The following is a 25,534-nucleotide window of genomic DNA, read 5'->3' as shown; positions in this document are numbered from 1 at the left end:
TATGGGAGATTTGCTGGTTCGCCATTTTTTCCAAGATTTGTTCCTAAGTAACATTGTTTGTCTTGTATCTTTAGATAGCCATGGGGCAGGTTTAGATTTAATTCGGATGGAACGTTTTGGTGCATGATTATCTAGAATTTTTAGGAATGTGGTGTTAAAGTATAGAACAGCTTCTTCAAGAGGAAGTGTCTTAAGTGGGTTCCAGTTGCAGGCACTTAGTTCAGTTTTAAATTGAATAGGGTTGAAGCATTTGAGATCACGTAGGGTCTTATACAATGGAGAATTGTTAGAGGCATTTTTTTGTCTTATAATATAGGTTAGATTGTGGTCACTAAAGTCATCGGGTAGCGTTCCGGACTGATAGTTTAGTTGAGGTTTGTTAATGAGAATCCAATCTAGAATACTTTCTTTGTTGTTCGGTTTGTTAATCCTAGTGGGGGTGTTTATTATCTGAGTAAAGCCATGGAGGTTAATATGAGAAGTTGGGTTATTAGTGTTTATTGAGGACCAGTCAAGGTTGAGGTCTCCAAGTATTATAGTTTCTTGTGGGTAGGTGGAAGTAATGCAACTGAGGATGTTTTCTATGGAGGTAGAGTTATTTCCAGGAGGTAGATATATGCAGATAATATAGATTGCTTTTTTAGGGTTTAGTTGTAGCTTAGAGATAAGAAGCTCGGTATTGTTAATGTCCAGTTTATCATGGGGTACTAATGTTAAATTTAGTTCGGTTTTAAATAGTAGTGCCACTCCCCCGCCTTTTTTAGTTTTATGTCGAGTCTCAAGATATTGTAACCTGGAGGAATGATTTCATTATCTAGAGTGTAGGGTTTTAACCAGGTTTCAGTCAAACAGAGAATATCAAAGGAGTGGTATTCAAGAAGGGAGTGGAGATGGGTGATTTTGTTATTGACACTACGGATATTAAGGTGCCCTATGAGTAGAGTATTTGCATTGGAGGTTTGTAGTTGAGGGGATGAGTTTAGTGAGGCAGGTATGGTGTCAGATGAAGAAGTTACGGGCCCTGGGTTGGGGTGGATGTCCCCATCTGCCAAGGTAGAGTGGTTAAATTCCAGGTAAGCTTTGTTAGGACAGTTTAGTAAGTGTTTTAGTTTCCTAAACCAGAGATTTTGAATTTTAATGTGAGACAGCCTATGATATCTGGCAAGGAGATAGCTAGAGGTAGATGTAATGTTTACATGAGTGAAGTTTAGGCTTTCAGTATCAGAGGCAGTATGTTTGGGAGAGTAGTTAAAGTGGTAGCTAGGATTTAATTCATAACAGGTCAGGAAGTAGGGTAGTGTGAGAGCAAGAGAAGTAATGAGCATAAGTGTTAGCTTTAACAGAGTAGTTTCTGTTACAGAGGTCTTGGGTGGAGGTTTATAATCTTTAGTGGACATGTTGAGGTGAGAGTGAAAGGAATAGACGAAGGGGTCTAGGCTAATATTGTAGATTAAGTAAGAGAAGCTTAAGAGTCAGAGTATGTAATTAGCTTTGGGTGGGTAGGAGAGATAATTAAGGAAGGTAAAGTTGGGAGGGAGTTACAGATGCCCTACCTAACTCAGAATCATCTACTAACTCCCACCCAGCATGGCTTCTGTCCTGGTCACAGCACCATAACTGCCTTATTATCCTTCCTAGAAACAGTCAATCAAGCCCAAGATGCCGGACTTCTTGTATCCACAGTACTGCTAGATCTATCGAAAGCCTTCGACACCATCTCCCATACACACCTTCTCTCTCATCTCGCCAACCTTAATCTCTGTCCTAATGTTCTATCCTGGTTCTCCAGTTACCTATCTGACAGATCTCAAGCTGTCAGATGGAAGAACTCTACCTCTTCCTTCTTGCCTACACCTACCGGCGTTCCTCAGGGGTCCATCCTCGGACCCATGCTTTTCAACATCTTTATAAATAATCTTCACCCTGCCATCTCCGACACTACAGTCATCCAATATGCCAACGACTCTACCCTAGTTTGTACCGCCTGTAACGTTTCCGAACTACTAACCAAAACACAAATAGCTTTCTCCACTACAGAGAACTGGATGCACCAAACCATCTCTCCCTCAACTCCAATAAATCTAAAATACTAATTTTCCTCCCCAACAAGGTGTCCTCCTGTGACAAAAACGCTTTCAAGGTCCTAAGCCAAACCAACACTGCTATTGAAGTGGTCCCTTCTGCAAAACTCCTAGGCATCACCATAGATGAACACCTTAAATTCGATCTCCACATACACCAAAACATAAAGAAAACCCACCAAAAGTTAGGTATGCTCTATAGGAATAATCAATTTCTTTCAAACTCCTCTAGGCTGACCCTAGCAATTACCTACCTCCTACCCTCTCTACTATATGGAGCCCCCCTTCTAACAAATCTGTCTGCTTCCAACTCCTCAAAACTTGAAGTTTGCTATAATAAGATCTCTAAATTTGCCACTAAATCTAAAACCTCAACACACCACTGCCTTACCCTACAATCTCTAAACTGGTTAGAACTCCCTAACCATCTAGACTACCTCCAACTAACTACCGCTCACAAATTAATATTCTACCCAGATAAATGCCCAGCCTTAAACAACATCCTTCCCCCATACATCCCAAACAGATCTCTGCGATCTGAACACCAAAACCTAATCTCCATCCACAAACCTAAATGTCCCGCTGGACAGCTTCTACTCTCCTTTTCTCTAGGTAAAAAATGGAACTCCCTCCCACCATCTCTTGAATTATACCTAATGCTGAATCCTTCAAGACCCAACTTTACTTATACCTATCATCCAAATGGAAATGTCCTTGCTTTCACCCTATATAAACTCTAGGGATTTCCCTCTCTAAGCTCTCTATACTCCTGCTCCACTCTACCCTCAAGTTTCTTTTTCCTTCCTCCAAAACTGATTCTGTTGACTTTCACTTGACTGTAAATATGTAAATACTATAAATTTTGTATTGCCATTGAAAGACAAAAAAATTTTTCTTCTTTTGCCGTATTGCACAGTCTATGATGTATATTATGCATGTGATTTCCCTGTCTGTAAAAAATTTGTCTCTTGTATTTTACCTTTTACATTGTGTAACCTATTGTATTCACAACTGCTTGTGGAGCTTTTCTCCCCGGGCCTCCACTGAAAATGGGCATGTCTTGGCCCAGTGGACTTCCCCGGTAATCAAACTGAAAATAAATAAATAAAAAATAAATAAATAAACTCACTAAACTAGATATAAATCCCTACGTCACAAGATGGGTTGCCAACTGGCTCACTGACAGAACCCACACTGTAAAAGTTGCAGACTCCAAATCTGACTTCAAACCAGTGACAAGTGGAGTACCACAGGGTTCAGTCCTGGGACCTCTCCTGTTTGGTATCTACTTCTCTGAAGTACAGGCTAACACAGAAGGCGTCTGGCTAACGAAGTTAGCAGATGACTGCAAACTAGAAGCCGTAGTAGAGTGCCCAAATGATGTGGACATCCTACAGAAGGTCCTCACTGAGACAGATGCCTGGTGTCAGAGGCATGGCCTCAAGCTCAGTTCCAAAAAGTGCATTGTCATCCCCTTTGGTAAAAACTCTGTACCCTTGAACTACCACATAAAAGGCAGTCTACTTAATGCCAAATGTATGATGAGACCTTGAGACCCAGGTGGATAGTAGTCTCTCCTTTTATAATCACATCGCCACAGTAGTCAGGAAATCCTTCTATGTGGCACACCTCACCACAAAAGCGTTCTCAACCAGGAAAAAAGAGGTCATTGTTCCCATCTGCTCGGCACTCATAAGACCCATTATAGAGTACAACGCCCCTTTTGGACTGTATCTCACAAGAGATCTGCAGCAGCTGGAAAGGCCACAGAAGTACCTCACAAAGAGGATTACTGGCCTCAAACAGATGCCCTACACTGACTGTCTCAAAAAACTCCAGCTTTACTCTGTAGCATATCGCCTTCTCCAAGGAGATCTCTGCCTAACATATAAAGCTATGTTAAACCCAGAGCTGTTGGACATTCTACACCTAAAGAAATCCCAATCCCTCCGAGCTACATGCTCTAGGTACCTAAACCTTGTCACCACAATAAACAGGACATGCTGGAGGGGATAGATTCCTGTCCCAGAGACTTCCTATACTCTGGAACAAAAGCTACCCATGTTTTTCAAGCAAAGTTTCTCATTAGCACTCTTCAAGAAGAATCTTGACGAGTGGACGTGAAATAGGAAATACACCCCAGGGATCACTTCTGTGGCTCTGCTCGACAGGGGCACAGGAAATTAACTTTTTTGGGTGGTGTAAGCCAGGGAACCTTGTTGGCTAGGCTTACTTAGTCCCTTGGGCTGATAGCCTAGTACCTACCTATGAACCTATGATGTTATGCTGGTGATAATTATGAAGAGAAGGAGACAAGTGATGAGTTGTCAATCCCTGGGTTGATGTGGTAGAGCATTGTGCTGTCATAGGTGCACAGATTATAAATGTGCTGACAGAATGTAAAGGTAGTGCTTCTTTGCTTTTGGAAAGGCAAAATTATCTGAGCCAGCAGTGAGTGAGTGAAAGCGTAGGTTGCAAGAGGGTGTACATATAGCTATGAGAAGCTTTGCTTTACTTGTAGCAGTAAACTACTGAGATACAGCAGGAAATACTGGTGTGGATTATAGCAAAAAATGTGGTGTGAATTGGAATCAAAAATAGACTGCCTATTGACAGGTATATTGCTTGGGAGACATTGATAACACCATCTGAATATAAAATAAGTTGTCAGTGCAGTTGTGTATATCTACAGGGACAAAATCTTATGCAAGATTATATTTGAGACATTTAATTTAGCATAAAGATTTGTAAACGACTGTGTGCATAAAACTGTGTGTGTTCCTTAGAAAGATTGTGCTTAATTTAAAAATGGAGTTAATAAAAAAGTGACATCGTTATTTAGAATTGTAGATATAATGGAGCTTGAAATTAAAACATGTTTGCAGAGTACTATCAAAATGTGTATGATATTAAAGTGTTAGATAAATATGTATGGCATGGGGTATGAGAGGCTTGGGTTTCCTTTTATATGAAGTTTGGGAAATTAGTGCATTTACCAGGTGTAAGTAAAGACTGGAGAACTACTGGGGACAGCTGAAGTTGTTTTTCCTGTGGCCCTTTTATTTACAAGTGTATGAAGAGAAGATGATCTTCGTGTTTCACTGTTACAGTAACAGTCATCGCACTTAGGTTATCTGCCTGCAGGTAGCCGTCAGTCGGCCCAAATACCAGAGATTTAGTATTTCTGCGTCGGTTGCTGTCCCTCCAGGACTGATGTCAGGTCATCAAGGGTATAAAAACAGGCAGCCAACACCATTACATCAGTCTTTCTTGCCGAGGAGCCCAAAGTAGTAATAGTTCGCACGAGTGCCAGTCGGCTGCTACCTGAGTTTTCGTTTCCAAATTGAATCATCCTGAAGTCTTCTAAAGCTAAGTACCCCATTGGGGATCCTTTTTTCTTGCTCTAACCGATATCAGAAAAAGTTAACAGTTGTCTCACCTGTGGAAAGCAAATACCACATCGAGATTTCCATTCTTACTGCGTCACCTGTTTAGGCCCAGACCACGACGTACCTCGCTGTCAGTTTTGTGCTTTGTCCAACGCTCGAACTGTTCATCGTCGGGCCCTTATTGTTGCTAAATACTTTCGCTCTCGATCTCCATATTCCGAAATGGCTTCGGTAAGCCATCCGACTACCGATTTTCTGAAAAAAACGTAAGGATAAAGAAAGAGACAGACCGCACAGGTTCAAAACTGCAGGCGATGCTTCCGTTAAGCTAGTCGCCAGTTTGCCGGTACTCAGTGAAGTGCTTTCGCAGCCCCTGATGCCCACTTCGATGGATTCGCATGCCGCTACTGAGACCCGTTCGGAGTCCGGTATGCCACGAGACTCTTCTTTGACTACGGAACCTGTGGATGTCTCAACCTTGGATGGGTCTGGAGCCACTGTGCAGGCACCAGCTTCCGAGGAAGTTCTTCGCATTACAAATATTCGACACAAACCGATGACTTCTTTCACATCTTCAGTTCTGTCTAAAACTACTGAGTTTCTAAGGCCAATAGTATGAGCTACGCCTAAAAAAAAAAGACGACCCAAACTCAAGCACCTGCTTCCTTGCCTCAATCTCAAATGCTTAAAATGGCAGAAGACCTGATCATGCTGATTAGGGGAAGCCAGCCTTCCCCTGGTAAGAGAAAAAAGAGACCTGTCCCCAGCAGCTTCAACTGACCGAGTCCGATGACTCTGAGGTTTCTGAATATGAAGACATGCAATTATCTGCTTATGAGGATTTAGGTGCAGAGGAATCCATTCCCTCTGCTTCCCCTCCAGAGGATTTTTCTTTTGGTGAAACCCTACATACTTTAAGAGAGCATTTCCACTGGGAATGCCAGGATTATCTTCAGTCTAAAAAGAGACTCGGAGAATTTTTAGATTTGCCACAACATAGACCTTCAGCTATCCCTCTTGTTCTGGATGTTGTGGATGATGTCTTTATGGATCCAGTTTAACTCCTGATACTTTACCCCCTGCTCCAAGGAAACCAGGCAGGTACTACATAGTCCCTGACTCTCACAAGTTTCTTTTCAAAAATCCTACTGCTGACCCAGAGGTCATTTCCCAAGGGCCTTAAAGGTATAAAAGCAACTACAGCTAAGAATCCCACCCATTTGGGCAGGGATTCCTGAGCTTTAGACAGATGGGGTAAAAAACTATACACCTCTGCAACTCTCACCATTAAGGCATTGAATTGCTAGTTTCACATGCTGAAATACCAGCAACATATTATGGAACTTATTAAGCAAAAATGATCTTCCTTTACAGACTGTGCAGAAAATAAAGAATTACAGGAGCTTATGCATTCTGCAAGCCAAGTCTGCAAGCATACCTTGCAATGTGGGTTTGACGCCCTAGAAGCATCTTGCAGGGCAGCAGTCACTGGTTCTCTATTGAGAAGGCATGCTTGGCTTAAGAAGCAGACCTTGCCCAGACCATGTCAAAGCAAAATTACTAGATGCTCCCTTGAATAAGGACAATCTGTTTGGCACCAAAGCAGAAGAGGTTCTAAAAAAGATGGAAGAAAAAGCAAAGTCTATGCAGACAGTCGAAGATTTCTTGCAAGTGCAGCCTCCAAGATTCAGTAGGCATTGCCCCTCGGAACATTGGTCCTTTCCAGCCCCCTCAAGGCCATCTCAAACTAGACCCGGGGAAACAGACCCCCTCCCCCCAGATTACAGTCTCAGGGTATGCAGAGATCTAAGCAATGGAGTACATCCACTTTAAAACAGAGTGTGCTAAGTTACCCCCTTACGGAAAGAATTCACAATGACTTCTCAACTCCACTCCTCACCTCTGCACAACTGCTCATGCCCCTAGGAGGAAAACTTGCCCACCATGAAAAAACTGGACCTCCATCACCAAAGATCGGTGGGACCTCACCATTGTATCCCAGGGGTACAAATTTTACTTCCACGCGTTGACAACCCCAAAAGGGTTCCCAGACCTTCCTCCATACCAGTGGGCAGAGGCACAAAACCAAGTTCAATCTCTGCTCTCCATAAGGACAATTCAACATGTTCCTGCAGAACAGATAGGTCAAGGGTTTTATTCCAGACTTTCCTGGTACTCAGAAAAGAGGGCACTTGGCACCCAATCCTAGATCTTTCCATTCTAAGCACCTTCCTGGTGGTACCAAAATTCAAAATGCTCATGCTTCAGCAGCTTCTTCCCATGCTGTCCAAAGATGCCTGGTTAGCCACCCTAGACTTGACCTAAAAGAAGCCTATCTGCACATCCCTATCAAGGGACTCATGCAGGAAATATCTACATTTCAGAGCAGGATATATGCATTATCAGTTCCCTGCACTTCCGTTTGGCTTATCCCCTGCTCCCAGAGTCTTCACAAAATGCCTGGCTCCACCCATTGCCTATTGCAAACAGAGAAAGATTCAAATATAAAAGAACAGAAAGACACTGCAACCAAGTAACTCTGGAAAAATGAAGTCAGCTTAAACCCAGCAGCAAATTGAGACTCCACAAGTTGTTTTTAGCGCTTTCATTCACTTTAATCTCCTGTGAACTTCCTCAGAAACAACTTCACCAATGTTGTTAGTGAACACATTTTGGCTATAAAGAAAAAAGACACAAATAATGCATTAGCAAGGCATTCTATCATTTGTAATGAATTTAAAAAGTTTACATTTGCTGTTCTAGATAGTGTAAATAGTGTAACATTTGGTGGTAATTTCAAACTTTTATTAGAATGTAAAGAGTCCTTTTGGCAGATATTTTTAGGAGCTGACAAATTTCCAGGTCTCAATGAAACTATAAATATGAGATGTTTCCTGGAAATGAATTCATAATTTTTATTGTGATATCACATATTCAAATGATATAGTTATATTAGTGTTAAACATATACTTGAGAAGTATTTATTTAGGATGTTTTAAGAGTTCATATGTACTATATATAGTTTTCAGTAATTTTTTATGGTATGTCTTTAAATTTTATTCATTGCCATCAATTATGTATGTAAATTAATTGTGATTGAATAGTACTTAAACAGGTGTATGGATGGTGAAGTTGTTTCTGAGGAAGTTCACAGAAGATTAAAGTGAATGAAAGCGCTAAAAACAACTTGTGGAGTCTCATAATTTGCTGCTGGGTTTAAGCTGACTTCGTTTTTCCAAAGATTCAAATATACCCTTACTTGGACGATTTCCTGATTCAGATAGACAGGAAAAGCTGTTGCAGCACCTGGCATTTGTAAAGAACCTTCTAACCTCCCTGTGGTACACTTTCAACGAAAATAAATCAAAACTAGTCCCCAGTCAAAAGATTGTATTCCTGGTGGCAAGCTTGGACATAGCACCCCTGATGCCACACCTTACTCCAGAAAAGCAAGCCTATCTGACATGCTACTTTACTCAAATGGCCACCAGAACCCAGCTATCATCAAGGAAAATCCTACAGGCTCTAGGGTTCATAGCCTCTTGCATTCTGCTAATTCCATATGTGAGACTGCATATGAGGACACTTCACTGGTACTTAAAAAGTCTTTGGTGCCAACATTCTCAGGACCTCTAAACCATCATACCTTGTCTAAGGAAAGAGTTTCTTTGGTGGGCCGCAGCATGCAACCACAACAAGAGACTTCCCTTTGCACAACCCCATGCCTCCCAGACCCTAACCACAGACGCATCAGACTATGCCTGGGGGGCACATCTGGACAACAAGTGCATTTAGGGCCACTGGAGCCCAAGTCAAATTCATCTGCACATCAACCAAAAAGAGATGCCATCTGTTCAGCATGCTCTGACAGCTTTCAGATCCCTACACTCACCAAGACTCCTGCTGATAAAGACAGACAACACCACAGTTATGTGGTACATCAACAAGCAGGGGGGAACCCACTCTTACCCACTCTGCAGGCTAGCCATGACCCTGTGGAATATGGCCTTGGACATGCATATTCATCTGCAAGCTCAATTCCTGCCAGGCAAACAAAGCTCTCTGGCAGACAACTTAAGCAGAAATCTCCTAGACCCACACGAGTGGCGATTAGACCCCAGCACTTTCAGCCTTCTATTCTAACCCAGAAGTGGGGGACCCCAGAGGTGGACCTTTTTGCCTCCCCCTATAATCACCAGCTCAGCAAATTCTGCACCAGGACACCTCACAGCACGGCCTGGAAAGTGGATGGCCCTAGCCTTCCAGTGGGTAAACCTCTCAATGTATGCATTTTCCCCTGTGCCTCTTTTTACAAGAATATTACTCAAGATAAGACAGGACAGACCAAGGGCAATCCTGATTGCCCCAGACTGGCCACGCTAGCACTGGTACCCACTACTGCGCAGCCTGTCACCGGTGCCACCATGGCACCTACCCCTGATCCCAACCCTCCTCACTCAGCAGGAGGGACAGATCTTGCATCCACAACTGCAAACCCTGAACTTTGCAAGCTGGCTTATTCCTTGAATTCTCCCCCCAGTGACCAGCCTAAGCAAGCAGGTGCTAGACGTCATTCTTAAAGCCAGAAGACTCAATACAAGGACATTCTATGCCGGTAAGTGGAAAAGGTATTGTTCCTAGATGCAATCTAAAGGAGCGGACACAGCACTGCCTTCCTTACCTCCTGGATTACCTAGCAGATCTACTCCACAGAGGCCTATCCTCCTCTTCCATTAAGATCCATGCCTCTGCCATCTCGGCTCATTGCAACACTGAGCCACTTCTCATCAGACAGTTTCTGAGAGGGGCCAACAACTTAAGGCAACCAAGGAGAGCCCCCACCCCTGCTTGGGACTAGAAAAACTCACGCTACCCCACTTTGAGCTTGCAGTGTCAGCAGAGTTAAAATTCCTCTCTTGGAAAACAGCCTTGCTTCTGGCCATTACTTCAGCTAGAAGAGTGTCTGAGCTACAAGCACGTATGACTGTGGAACCCTTCATTATTTTTCATGCTGACAGGGTCTCCGAAAGGACTAACCCTACTTTTATACCTAAAGTGGTGTCCAGTGTAGTTCTCAGTCTATCCATTTGCAGGCCTTCTTCCCTAATCCTCAAAATAAAGGTGAAAGGATCCTGCACTCTTTAGATGTGCACAGACAGCTCAGATTCTACCTTGATAGGACTAAGCCCTTCAGAAAATCTGACCAGTTGCTAGTCAGTTTTGCACCAGGGGCAGTGGGCAAGGCCATATCAAAACAGACAATTTCCAAATGGATAGCACACTGTATCCATTTTTGTTACAAACACCATGGGAAACCAACCCCTCAGGGGGTCAGAACGTATTTCACTACGGCAACTTCTACCTCTACAGCATTCCTCAGGTGAGTCCCTACCAGGGACATTCTGGAAGCTGCTACCTGGAGTTATGTTCACACCTTCACCAAGCATTGCCACCTGCCTATCTTTTCCAAATCCAGGGCGGGTTTTGCAACAGCAGTCTTGCAGGGCATACTAGCCAGCCCCAACTCTTCTTGACTGCCTCCACCCATTCTTCAGCTTTGGGAATCAACCCAAGTGTGATGACTGCAACAGTGAAACACGAAGAACATAGTACATTTGTGTACAATTAACATAAATATAGATGTTCAAATGTATTCACTGTTGCATTCCTGGTTTCCCATCCTCCAGCCCCCTTGTCTCTCTCTCTCTCTCCTTCTCTATCTCTATAACTCACCCCTTACAGGGCTATTGGTATTTACTTTTTACTGGTGGTGTTTTTTCCACCATTAACTTAGCTCCCTATTTGGGGGGCTCCTGACATTTGGGGCAAGAAAAACTGATGTAACGGCGTCGGCTGCCTGTTTTTATACCCCCTGACAACCTGACGTCAGTCCTGGAGCGAAAGCAACTGATGCAGAAATACTAAGTCTCTGGTATTCAGGCCGACTGAGGGCTACCTGCAGGCAGACAGATAACCCAACTGTGATGACTGCAACAGTGAATACACTTGAACATCTGCATTTATGGTAAGTGTACACATCTGTACTTTTTTATTATGGAAATTGTGGGCATCCAATGCAAGACTATAAAATTGTGTGTAGAAAATGTAATGAAGGACACTTGTGGAGTAGCTGCCCTTTGTTACAAGACAAATGTTGACAGGGATGAAATACAGTAGAAAGTTGTAGAAGTTGATGCAGCAATGAAGTTGAAAATATAAATGATGAAGGTGAGGAAAATAGTGGCTCTCTACGAAATGTGGTGTCAGAAAGTGATGATGCTGTTAATGTTGGGGAAGTCACATAGAAGCAAGGAATGTATATGCTGCAGTGCAACTAACTGGTAAGTAAGACAAAACTATGATGGAAGGTGGTGATGAAACATCCATTGGAGTTAGGGTGAGGAAAAAGAAGGTACACACAGGAATAAACAGATGTAGAAAGGAAGTGTTAGTATAAATATAGTGACAGTTAACCTTCTCACCTATTTTTTAATACTGTTATTAATATATGAATGTTAGTGTGGTATAGATGCAGATTTTATTTCTCTGGAAGACAAGAATTTTGGTAAGAGACCAGATAGAGTAATTAATGTGATGTAGCAAAACATTATGTGGAGTTTTGGCAAGGTCACTTGTTTAGGAACACCAATATTTATTGAAAATGACAAGGTTAAGATCTTTAAGTGTTATAGGTGGGATTCTTGATAGGATGGCAGTAGGTCATATAAGAATGTCATAGATCGGTAAGTCTGATTTATTATGTGAAGTGAGAATATGTAAAACACCAGTTAGGGCAGTTGTGATATATGTGCATACATGCATGTAGAGAGAGAATTTTTGAATACAAGGTTGTTGTAATTAACATGGACAGCTAAGTAATGGGTGACTGTAATCATAATTTCAGAAAAATGGGAGTAACACAAGATACAAGCATGTAAAAGAGGTATTGAGGTATGGCAGAATGTATTTAGGAAAGAGTAGCATACTTGTGCAAGAGCCAATGTTAGGACATGTGATGACTTTGTTGTATGTAGTATTTGAGGGTTTGGATAAAACACAAGGAGGAAGAAAACATGTTTTTTTACTGATCATTTAGCAACATGGACAGTACTTGGAGAGGGGAAAAATAAGAGAAGTAAAAGGTAAAAAAGGTCTACAGAAAAAGTTAGGAGGACAGAATAAATTGAGTGAAAGGTAAATGTGGTATGAGCACAGTTCACAGTTTTTTGCAACGTGGTTGCAGTGGTAGATAATAAGCCAGTGTATTTGAAAATGTTAAAAGAAAAATAGAAGCCGATGAAAAAAGGAATATAGTAAAGTAGTGCATGGATATGTGGATATAATTAGATGATGAAACTATTATGGAAGTAGAGATTTATGGAAAATCAAAGAATGAAGATGATATTAAGACATATGTATTTTCTGAATGGAAGAAAAGCAGCAGCAGTGCCTTTTTAAGAAAATGTGTGAAATATGAAAATGTTAGCATGGATGGTTTACAGAATAAAAGTGAGAATGTACAAGAAGGAAGGTGTCACAAGCTCTGCAGTTAGAATCATAGGAAAAGAGCCAGCTGAAATGTTGAGAGATTGAGAGTAAAGTTATTTTTTCTATAAATAAATAAAGGGTTGTTTTTGTAAAACAATGATGAAATGGATGTATGAGGGTTTTAGAGATGAGGAATGGTATGTTGGAGTGAAAATTTGTTCATAAAAAATCTGAGAAAACATATTGAGAATTGGAGGCCATTTTATTAAGCAATATGGATCATAAGATTTTTATGAAATATTTTCAGAATTGGTTCAGTAAAGCAGTCCAAGTGATGTATGGAGATATGTATGACACCATAAAAAGTAATAGAGGTATGGAGGTATGTACAACACCTTAAAAAGTAATAGAGGTATGGAGATATGACACCTTAAAATGTAATAGAGGTGTTAATTGTGTTAAAGAAGTGATACTATAGTAAGGGAGTAACGTAAACCGCTCATGTGTGATGTAGTGAAAGTAGTTTGATATTTCTCATGTTTTGTTATGGTCTATACTAAGATGTTACAGAATAGATCTTAAGGTAATATGACTGTTATAGTCCCTCTGTGGAAAAACATGGAATAAAGTTAATGGATGGATAAGAGATGATAATCATGTGCAAAAATGGTGTTAAACATGGATGGCTGGTGAGCAAAGTTGTACTTACTGTGGTGATGAATGCTGTAATAAGGAATTGTCAGGAGGTTTTAAATAATGCTAAATGGGAAGTGAAGGAGAGGGTAGTCTTCCATTTGGGAATGCCTCTGCATTTTATTTAACAGCTGTAACAAAGAATAAAATAGAGATGACCGAAATTATAATGAAAATAGAAGAATTAAAATAAGTAGGATTGAGGTTGAATAAAAAAAAGTAAAGGAATGCATTTGGAAATATGTAGACTGTTTTAGGAATAAAATTTGTTAAGCAAGATGCTATTAATAAACAGTGGGAAGAAATATTGGAAGACATAAAAAGTGGTATGGTAACTTGGAAAAGATTTCAGATGTCCTATAAGAAAAAAGTGTACTTGTTACATTTTTATGTTTTGGAAAGGTGTCAGTGGTGGGAATTGTATGCTTTTCCAACAGATAAATTATTAAAATTGATTTTAAGTACTGAATTGGAGGGTGACTAGACTAAGTCATATATAAAGAGGTGCACTGAATTTTGCTAAGGAGAAAGGGAAATTTGGATTAATAAATTCTGTTGCATATTTGACATCCACACATTTGTTCTGGGTACAGAAAGAAGCGAGGCAAGAGATAACTAGTATTATGGGGAGAGTTTTAAACAAAACATGAATCTTTAAACCCCTTAAACACCAACAAACACTAAAGCTGCAGGCAAGGCGCAAACTGCTAGTAGGATTCCACAAATGTAATCCAAAAGTTTAAAAGTAAACCATTAAAAATAAAAGTAACATTAAAATATATCAAAAGATCATTAAAAGATATTAGAAGAGTGCTTTCATCCTCATAACTTCATCAGATAAAAACAAAATGATCTGATGTTATCCTAGTTACCATTCATCACGTCTGAGTGTAGGATCTGACCCGGCATACTTTAGACAACGGCTTAGCTCAAGCTTCTCTGCTGCCCTCTAATCCCTCAGATCTCTTTTGCTGTTTTTGCATGTCAGATGCAGTTCGCTCAGCTCCTCTTGGTGTTCCATTATCTTGTGAGTACGTGTGCTTTTTTGTGAGATTTCTGTCTTCTTGAGTTAGTTTTTCTTCTTCCAGTGTCTTACTAGTTTATTTGCTAGCTTCCAAACACCTTTCCCTTCCCGTTTGGTTTGTTTAGTTTTTTTGGTGCCCTTTTCTCCAGACTTTCTTAGTGTGGTAGTAATCCCTTTCTAGGGGTAGTTTTTGTCATTGGTTTTGGTTTTCCGGACTTGTGTTACCTTTTTCTGGTGTTGGTGCGTAATTTAAATTAGGACGGAGTGGGGGGGGGGGCACTTTCAGGAAAAGACTGTCCAAGGCATGTCGTCCCATGCAGAGACCAAGCTGCACATAAATGTTCTGGAGATGAGAGCAGCCCTTATGCTGTTGCAAGTCTGTCAGGATTGCCTCCCTTTGGGGATGATACCAGTTCACACAGACATCATGGCTATTGTATGGTACATAAACAAGCAAGGGGGCACACATTCTTATCTGCTTTGTTGCGAAGCCATGAGGGTTTGGGAATGGGTGATGTCCTTGGAGTGCTTTCTTCTTGCAGCCCACAGTCCTGGAGAGTCCAACATGCTGGCGGACAAGCTGAGCAGGGCTGTTCTTCCCCCTCACGAGTGGTCCCTGAATCCTTCAGTGGCAGAGCAGATCTTCCATCGGTGGGGGGTCAACTGAGCTGTGATTTGTTTGCATCTCCTCTCAATCAAAAATGCAACAGTTACTTCGCCTTGATCCACCTAGAGTGGGAATCCCCAAGGACGAACTGACTCACGATTGGCCTCCGGGTCTCATTTAGGCCTTTCCTTCATTAACTGTAATTCCCAGAGTTCTTCAGAAAGCCAGATGCCTCAGGACGCAGTTGATCCTTGTTGCCCCCTTCTGGCCTCTGCGGGTATGGTTCTGTCTCTTACGGTCTCATCTGTAGCATACCACCTTGAGTGCTCGATCTGGTGCCGGATCTGATCTCCCATCCGTTCCCAAATCTGCAGACCCTCCATCTGACAGCTTGGTTTGTCCACTTCCTGTGATTATAGCCAAGTCCAGGCTAATGTCCTTTGTGAGGGACATTATCCTTGGTTCTTAGAAGTCTTCCACTAAGAGAGTTTACAGAAGTAAGTGGAAGAGATTCTCCATCTGGGTTAGAGGTCAGAACCTCGATCCACTTTTGGCTCCTATTCCTGACATTCTCCTTTTCTTGGCCTCTCTTTTTAAGGAGGGTGCTAGTTTCTCTACGATCAAAGTCCAGTTGGCAGCAATTTCTAATTTTCATCTCAATAGCAATCCTACCTTTTCTTCTTGGCTCTGTAAAGCCTTCTTGAAATGTGTTTTTGTTGTGCCCCCCCCCCCCCAAGTCAAGGACCCTTCTCCATCATGGGATCTTACTCTGGTGCTGCAGTCTTTAACTAAACCCTCCATCGTGGGATCTTACTCTGGTGCTGCAGTCTTTAAACCCCCTTTTGAGCCTGCTACATCCTGCAATCTTAAATTTATTTCTTGGAAAACTGCCTTTCTAGTGGGTATACCCTCAGCTAAGGCAGTATCAGAATTGCAGGCTCTTACAATTAAGCCTCCTTACTTAATATTCCATAAAGGTAGAGTGGCTTTGAAACCCAGCCCCTCATTTATGCCCAAAGTGGCCACTGAAGCGAATTTCAATCAATCAATCCAACCTCCAGTGTTCTTCCCTAATTATGCTAATAAAGGAGAGTACATTGTACATACATTAGATGTTCGTCAGTTTCGTTTCTGTTTGCACTGATCTAAGCCCTTTCAGCTCTCAGGCCAATTGTTTGTGGCCTATCAGTTAACAGGAAGGGCCAAGCCATGTCAAAAATTAATGTCTCCCATTGGATTTTTCAGTGCATTTCTTTTATTTATTCCTCATGGTTCTCCTTTGCCTGGACCAGTTAGGGCTCATTCCACCAGGTCAGTGGCCACTTCAGCTGCCTTTGTAGCCTGTCAGTCCTTGGATGACATTTTTGCAGCGGCAACTTGGTCCTCTCCTCATGCCTTTATCTCCCATTACAAACTTGACTTAGTTTCAAGAGGAAGTTTTTCTTTGGCTCCACTGTTCTTCGGCATGTCCCTCCTTGAGGCCACCTTGGGATTTTGGATAGCTGGGGACTCTGACCCAGACATGATGAATGGTGACTAGGATAATGTCAGATTAATAGTTATGTGCTCACCATAGTTTGGTATCTGTGTTATTCGTAGTCACCATTCCTCACGGTCCTACCCTCCAGCCCCCTTCATGAGGGATTGGCAGGATTTTGGTGCATCTTTGTTGGTGGCAAGTTTCCTCTCTCTGTCTTCTTTCTCCAGGGCAAACTCGATCTGAGGAATTAGAGGGCAGGAGAGCATCATGGGAGGGGAGAAGCTTGAGCTAAGCTGTTGTGTAAAGTATGCCAGCTCGGATCTGATGTCTGATCCTAGACCCAGGCATGATGAATGGTGACTATGGATAACACAGATACCAAGTTATGGTGATTACATAACTATTATTACCATCTTCATTTAATATTGTCTAAATTAAAGCATTGATGGTGTAATTTCCACTTCCCAATGCGTGATTAAGTATGACAAATTAAAAACTTCTTAAAATCCAATGTATATTTAAATAAACTCCTATTAGGTTAAATTAAATTATATATTTTTAGAAAAACAACGTATATTAAAAACATTGCACTTCAAAAAAACTCATTCTTAGCTACCCATGTATTAAAGACGGCACTTAATTTTGAAAGAATACCGTCCTTTTAAAAATCATTAGTTACTTTGTATCCCTAAACAGTTACTTCTTAAAGTGGAAAAACTGTTCTTTTGAAGTTTGTAAATATATATTAAAAAAAAAACATTAACAGTAAACTTGTTTTGCACTTGATTATATCAAGTTACAATCCCCTAAACATAATGAATTATTTTTTATCCTGCAAAAGTTGAGTCTTTAATGAAAAAAGCGTTCCTTAACTTGGAACCAAAAACAGTACTAACAAAAATAGAGAGAGGAGAGTGATGAATATGAAGAGGTTTGGGAGGAATTAAGAATGGAGAAAAAGGAAATGTGAAGCAGAAGAAGCAAATGAATCTGTGAGAAAATTGTGTGGAAATTGGATGTTAAAATAGAATATTTAAAGGAAAGAATGATATGAAAATGTAGTGAAAGAAGAAAGAAAGAAATATTTAACAGATAAACTTGAGAGAAAGGTTTAAAGAGGTATGGAAATATCTGATTGTTTTTGTGGAGATCGTTGTCAAGTAAATCGGGAAGCAGCACACTACCACACTGGAGCACCCATCGGTGTGCACAAGCAAAAGAAAGCAACACAATACGCCAGCACAACAAATCTTTTTAAATGCCTGCTTTGGATTAAAGATCTCTCTCTCTCACACTCCTGCTCTCACATGAGAGTTTGGCTGTTAAATTTGGTGGTGTGTAGGAATATGGTGAAGATTAAATAAACTCCCCATGAAAGGACAAATGAAATATGGTGGTACTTGTGAAAATGTTTATTTTATAATTAATATCTTGTTTGTAATCACTAATGATTTAAAATTTAGCCATGCCAGTTTTGAGTCTCTTTCATTTGGCAAGGTTGTCAAACATTTGTAAATAATTATTGTTTATAGTTAAAATGTTAAGTCTGTTTGTTGTACTAAAAGTTATGCATTATTAATTAGGAAAAAAATGTGCCATTCAGTTCTTTGCCTCTCATTTCTGCTGCCAATGATGAGTCATTTTGCGGTTACTCACATTCTGACGGAACAGAGAGTCTTGGCATGCTTAAACTTTCTCATTCGGCATTGCCTGCATTTGGTTTTGCAGCTCTACATGTATACTTCCTGTGATGTCAAAAAAGACAAAATGTGAAAGGAGCATGTTTATCATCTGAGGCCTGAACCACATTTGAGATGGGCTGTCTCACTACCTGAGGTGGCCCAAGTTAATACCTCTCTTAATTTTTCTTTCTTTTTACATTTTCCTGTGTCTGTATTTTCTCATACCTGATTCCTGGATAGTGTTGTATTGCTATCTCCAGCAATAATTAAACTTCAGAAGAATATTATTAATGAGACTAAATAGATAGTCTGACCAAATTTCTATCACTACTACATCTCTACACATTGTTCCCAGAGCATGTAAGAAAAGAGCTTTTTTTCCATTTCAAAAAAGCTTTACACATTAAAACTTCAGAAATGTGACTGATGCTACAATTACCTTGAATAAACATTGCATTTGCTTATAAGCAGCTTGACTCATCATTACAGTCTGCTGCTCTTGTTTGTACACATTTAACAGCTATGTGCCGAAGAACTAAAGCAGTCATCTTAATTCACATGTAGTTGCTAAAGTACAGGTCTGTTAGCAACATTGTAAACAGATGTTATATCATTTATGAAAGTTACTAACATAGTCATAGTCTGTTTTTCTTGTAAAACATGACTATTCTTCAGCAACTGAGCTCCCCTTTTCCAGCTTCTCCTACCCTGTTGGTTTATTGATTATTACCTTTGGGTGAATGAACTGATCTAAAGGCCATTTTCAGACTTGATCTATGCCAGATGGGAACTATACAAATATGCAAATGGATATATTTGATGATAAATGTACAGAGGTAGGTACAGTAACATTGTGCAATAAAATTGATTACTTGTATTTAGTTTGCATAGTAATAGCAGTCTGGACATGTCAGGATTTATTTGTTTATACATTCATACAGGTAAGTAATGTATATGTCATCCATTCTAGATGATTTTTTTGTCAGTACTTTATTAGTGTCTTTTATGTCCGTGTGGGGTTTGTAATACTGTATGAGTAATGGTGGCTGTATTGAACATTCTATCCAGGATAGCTGAAACATTCACATTCATAGATTTTCATTGTGATGTTAGTCTTTTTTTTTCCCCCTGAAACCAGGGTTGTTAGTAATGTTTTGTATATCTTGTGTTTATTGTTACCCTTGACATGTAATGCTTTTGAAGTATTTTTCCTGTGTTGTATGATTAAATGAGGGTCTAATTAGAGGGGTTCCATCTTGATTACTTGAACTATAATTGGAATATTGTCGTTATTTAAGGGACTGTACCCATTTTTAAAAAATTTGAAGGCTAACGTGTTCAGCAGAAAATGGGCTGTTATCCATTTGGCTTTAAATGTAGTGGTACAATGATGTTGGTTATTTAGGGTAATCAGAAAGAATTATGATGTCTTGTCTTTTGTATATGGAGCAAAATTGAGTGCTGTAATTGGTAGTATATATTAAAAGTGAAAGATAAATTCATGTAGCATCGTTAATTAATAATTGTGGTCATTAGGATCATTTTAATTGATTCAGTATATGTTAGCCAATTTTTTTTTTTATATATGTCGCTGCTGCAGTTGTAACTTTGGGGATCTTTTCTGTAGGTGGATTCCATCATGTGGCCAGAGTTTCATAGCTTTGCCCTTCCCCCTCTGCTGACCTTATATCTTCCATCCTCCAGACATCTCCACATCTCCATGCAAAGGCAGATGTACAGTCAGCCATCTTTACTATTTCTTTCTTAATGTGTGTGTCACTCCTACCCTCAGGATGTCTCCATGTCTCACTGTTAAGGCAAATGTATGGTCAGCCATCTCCAGTTCTTTCTTGATGAGTGTGCCACTAAGCCAGACTTTGATCAGTTATACAGACCAGGCAAAGTGTGAAAGAGCACATATAAGTATCCCCAGGTGATCTACACACACGCACACACACATATATATATATATATATATATATATATATATATATGTGTGTGTGTATATGTACGTATATGCGTGTGTATATATCTCTTTGTATCTCTATCTATATATAGATATTGATAGATGTTTTTGTTCTTTTTCTGTTATAGAAGACTTTTGTCTTAGAAAGTCTTGGCTGCCTTTGCTCAGGGTTTCTGGCATTTCCAAGCAGAGGTTTGGGGATGACACCTTAGCAGAATGTGTGTGCTTATAGAAGACAGATTAATTTCAAAGACTGACACAAGTATTTTGTAGGCCTTGACCACTATGTTACAATGTATGTCATTTGCAGAGAGCTCAGACCAAAAACTATTAAGGCAAGAAGACATACCATCCTAGCTCATTTAAGTAAAATAAAAAAGTTAATGACATTATTTCATGAGTTCTCCCACCTGAATACCTAAAGATAGCTGCCAGCACAGTAGTATATACAGTCTCTATCCTTCTGAATAGCTGAATCCTGTGTAGCCTTACTGTGGAAACAGTCCTATATGATCTCTGTTCATAAAAGTGGTATTTCTTCTGACATCTCTAACTTTCAGCCCCATGCAGTAATACCACCTCTCTCAAAAATACTTGAAAAATTTATTCATAAGCAACTCTTCCACTATTTTCTAAAAGAATGTCTGTTAACATCCTCCCAACATGGCTTCCATCCAACACACATAAACAGGGACTCTGTTAAACTTGTTTCCTCCTTATTCTTTGAACTCTCAAAAGTCTTCGATACAGTTTTTCATCCTAAACTCCCAAATAAACTGTTCAACTTGGACAATCCCCTTCTTCTTTACTGTGGTTCACTAGCTATTTAACTGACAGGCTTCAGTCTGTGAAATGACAACTCTCTCCCTCTCTCCATACCTGCAGGTCTCCACCATTGCACCCCAAGGAACTGTTCTTGGTCCCCTCATCTGTATTGTCTTTTTCAGTGATCTCTATACCTCTGTAGGTCCAGCCTTTCTTATGCATTATGCTAATGATTTCGACACTTATATGTGCATCTGATAACTTGACTTATTTCCTCCATATCACTCAAGCTTATTCCTCAGTTGAGAAATGTCTCAATAATGCCCAAGTACTACTCAACCCTAAAAAAAAAGACAAAACAAAATTATTGCTATTTTTATCTAAATCACACACGCCTGATAAAGCAAATTTTGATCTTTTCACTAATGAACACTGAAGTTGAAATAGTCTTGTACAAAATTTCTTGGGAGTGATATAGATGAGAACCTTAAGTTAGGCCTACATGTTGAAAGTAACAAAAAAAAAAAAAAAAAAGACTTGCCAAAAATTAGGAATGCTTTACTGGCATATAAACTTCCTTAGCCACCACCAGAACTACTCTTGCCACTACCTACATTCTCCATCTCTCTTATGTGGTGACCCATCCTAACCAACCTTCAGGCTACAGTTAAAAATAAGCTGGAGGTATGCTGTAATAATGCAAATTTTTCCACTAGAAAACAATACGTCAGTCACCACTGCATTTCCCTTATAGGTTCATAGGTGTGTACTAGGCTAATGGCCCTGGGGCCTTTACAAGCCTAGCCATAGGATTACCTTAGCATCGTGCCACCCGACCTTAGTTCCCAGTGCCTCTGAGTAGAGCCACTGGGGTTATCCCCGGGGTGAATTTTCTGTTTCCCATCCACTCATCAAGATTTCTCTTGAAGAGGGTCGGCGAGGTGCTCTGCTTGACATGTATGGGAAGTCTATTCCATAGCATGGGCAGTCTCTGGGTTATGATCCTGTCCCTCCATTACATTCTGTTGATTGTGGTAATGAGGTTGAGGTCTCTGGAGCATGTGGTGCGGAGGGATTGGGATTTCTTTAGATGTAGCATTTCTAATAGAGCTGGGTCAGACATGGCTTTGTAAGTTAAGCAGGGATCACCTCTAAGTAGGTGATTTGAGACCGAGAATAGTTGGAGTTTTTTGAGTCTGTCCATATAGGACAAGTGTTTAAGGCCTAGGATCTTCTTTGTGAGGTCCTTTTGCAGCCTCTCCAGTTGTTGCAGGTGTCTAGTGAGGTACATGCCAAATGGGTCATTGTACTCTATGATTGGCCTAATGAGGGAAGAGCAGAGGGAGACAGTGACCTATTTCTTCCTGGATGCAAAACCCGTAGTAATGAAATGTGCCACATAGAAGGACTTTCTGACCACAGTGGCAATGTGGTAATCAAAAGAGAGGTAGCTGTCAACCTGTGTTCCCAGATCTCTTATAACGCCTTCTGTGTTCAATGGATTACCATCAATGTGGTAATTCATGGGAACTGGGTTTTTTCCAAAAGGGATGACAACACATTCTTTGGCATTGAGCTTAAGGCCATGATTCTGCCACCAGTTGTTGGTCTCGGTGAGGCCATTTTGTAGGATGTCAACATCACTTGGGGAGTTAATAATGGCTCCTAACTTGCAATTGTCTGCGAACTTTGTCAGCCAGAGTCCCTTCGTGTTGGCCTGGACTTCAGAGAAGTAGATACCAAACAGGGGAAGACCCAGGACCGAACCCTGTGGGACTCTACTCGTGACTAATCGGCAGTCTGACTTGGAGTCAGCTACTTTCACACTGTGGGTTCTATCTTTGAGCCAGTTTGCATCCCACCTAGTGACATAGGGGTTGATGCCTAGCTTTAGTGAGTTTTTCTATGATTCCTGAGTGGGGAATGTTATCAAAGCCTTGGCCAGATCAAGGTAGACTGTATGAACCGCCTTGCCTTCATCCACAGCTCTGGTGACTGACTCAAAGAAGTCAACCCAGTTGAGCAGGCATGACCTACCCTTCACAAAACCAAACTGTGTGGGATCCAGAGTTTGGAGATTCCCTATATCCTTGTTTATTAGGTCCATGATGATGGGTTCCATAGCTCTGCATATCATACTCGACAGGCTAATGGGGAGTTAGTTCCCAGGGGTCTGTAGTCACTCTTCCTTTGTGGAGAGGGATAACTGTAGCAGTGCGCCATTTGCTAAGGACAAAGCCTGAGGTGAGGCTGTGATTGAACAGGGCACACAGGTGAGGTGGCAGTTCACTCTGTAGTTAATGTAGAACATAGCCAGGGATATTGTCATGTCCCATAGAAGCTGTATTCTTGGCCTTGGACAGTGCTGTTTTAACCTGTGCAGCAGTAATACTGGGTGCAGGGCAATCTACTGGTATTGTGATTGGTCCTTGTGGGGGGGGGGGGATAAAGTTGGCACTGAATCTGTCGGCCAGTATATTGGCAATATCTGTTGGCTCTGTATTGGAGGTACTATTGTGCAGTAGCTCAGAGCAAATCTGGGTATTGCAGTGGAGATTCTTTATATAACTATAGAAGGCCTTGTGGTTTCTTTACTATCTGCTGTAATTCTGTTTTCATAGCTAGCTTTAGAGGATTTGGTGAGGGATCTCAACTTTTTCTAGAGGATGATAAGGGAGTTTTTCCAGTCTTGGGACTTCACCTTATTCCACATCAGTTTCCTCCTCCTGTTGTAGAGTTTGTTTATGGCAGGGGACCATCAGATTGGCTTCCTTTTTTTGGAGGAGAGTGTCTTGGTTCTTTTGGGTATGGCAAGATCCATGCATTTGTGTACGTGTTCATAAAGTGCATTGGTGTATGATTCAGCGGTCATGCAACTATTCTTTGTTTGCATGGGTGCCATGAAGTTGGCCACCTCTGTTTTTAGGAGCCCAAAGTTAGCTTTGGAAAAGTTTAAATTGATTTAAACTGCCACACCACTTGAATTACTTACAGCTCATCTCCACACAAAACATTATTCACAAAACTGATGACTGCCCTCATTTTGCTGCTATTTCCATTCCTATCACCTTAATAGACTACTGTGATCTAATAAACAACATCTCAGCAAATGTAAACCCCACAAATCCTCTGGCCAAAGTCTGTAATCATACTTTGTTGCTAAAAATAGAATCCTATCTCTGCAAATTAGGTCTACCTCTAACTTCTCCAAATTCAAATTACTACTAAAAGACTACCTAAATAAAATTTGGCTCTAATCTTGCACTACTCTAACCTGAAGTAGTCCCTCCCTCCTTCCACCGCCAGCATACTTTGACCTTGTTCAGTAAGAAGGAATTAGTAAAATCTATTTTAGACAAAGGACAAATATATTTTTGTCTACGCTGTATTGTCTAGGCATTTCTATTCCAAAGAGTGTACTCCGTGGGCTTAATGTGTTTAATATCTCTATGAATGGCAAATTATGAATACTTTAGATGACTGTGTTCTTTTTCAGGTTGTTGTACCTGTCCAAATATTTGCACTATGTATGTATAGGTTCACACTGTATGAACTGAAGCTGAATTTTTACATGGTTAATATATTTTTCTTCTGTATTAAGCTTTGTAATAACTTTTTATAACTGCAATCATAGTGTCAGTATGGAGCTTTTCTCCCCTGACCTGTGTTGAAAATTGGATGTTATCCCAGTCGGACATTCCAAGTAAACGTATGACAAATAAAAAGTAACAGTTCAGCATTCTGTAACATATAGAAGACTTAAGTGCAAGGTGACTCTTACCAAGCCTTAGATTCTTAAGTTGGTTCAGCTTTCCCAAGGTGTGGGAAATATGGCCAAGTGCTTGTAGGTATACACTGTGGACACAGTCCCTAGATCCCTAGAGGAGTAGCTAGTGGATCAGTCATTAGCCCCCATGCCTGGTCTGTGGTCCAAGCTCTCCCTGAGGGCATAGAAATTATTGCATGCCCCTTTGAAAGAGAATCCTTGTTCTGGAAACCTTCTGTGGAAGTATTCTTCAAATTGGAGTAAAAAGTTAAGGTCATGCAGACAGTGAAACAATTTTTTTTTCACCCCCCCCCCCCCCCAAGTCCTGCACTAGAGCAGGAATTATTCCCCCTGAAACTGGCCTGTTTGTCAGATACCTGTTGATGGATTAGCAAGCAAAGGCATATAATTGAGATGAGAAGCAAATGGGGAGGGGCAAAAGGTAAGTGCAAGCCAGGAAGCCAGGTTTGAATGGTTTCAGCTACACACTTTGATCAGTTTTTGACTCAAGATTTCCTGTTTTTGACTCAATGTTTCCTGTCTTTCCTCTATCACATACAGCTGGTAAAAATGGGAGGCAGTTATGTCCGTTT

The 25,534-nt window shown here is 40.6% G+C and overlaps 1 protein-coding gene across 1 annotated transcript in view; it reads left to right on the top strand.

Annotated features, from left to right (window-relative positions):
- MEGF8 (multiple EGF like domains 8) overlaps positions 1-25,534 on the top strand; it is a 1,779,602-nt gene that overhangs the window by 375,993 nt on the left and 1,378,075 nt on the right. The gene's annotated exons all lie outside the window — the stretch shown is intronic.

This window comes from Protopterus annectens, chromosome 8.part0 (assembly GCF_019279795.1).
Source record: "Protopterus annectens isolate FY-2018-M chromosome 8.part0, PAN1.0, whole genome shotgun sequence".
Taxonomy (NCBI): Eukaryota; Metazoa; Chordata; order Ceratodontiformes; family Protopteridae; genus Protopterus; species Protopterus annectens.
This window is presented reverse-complemented; position numbering and strand designations above follow the sequence as displayed.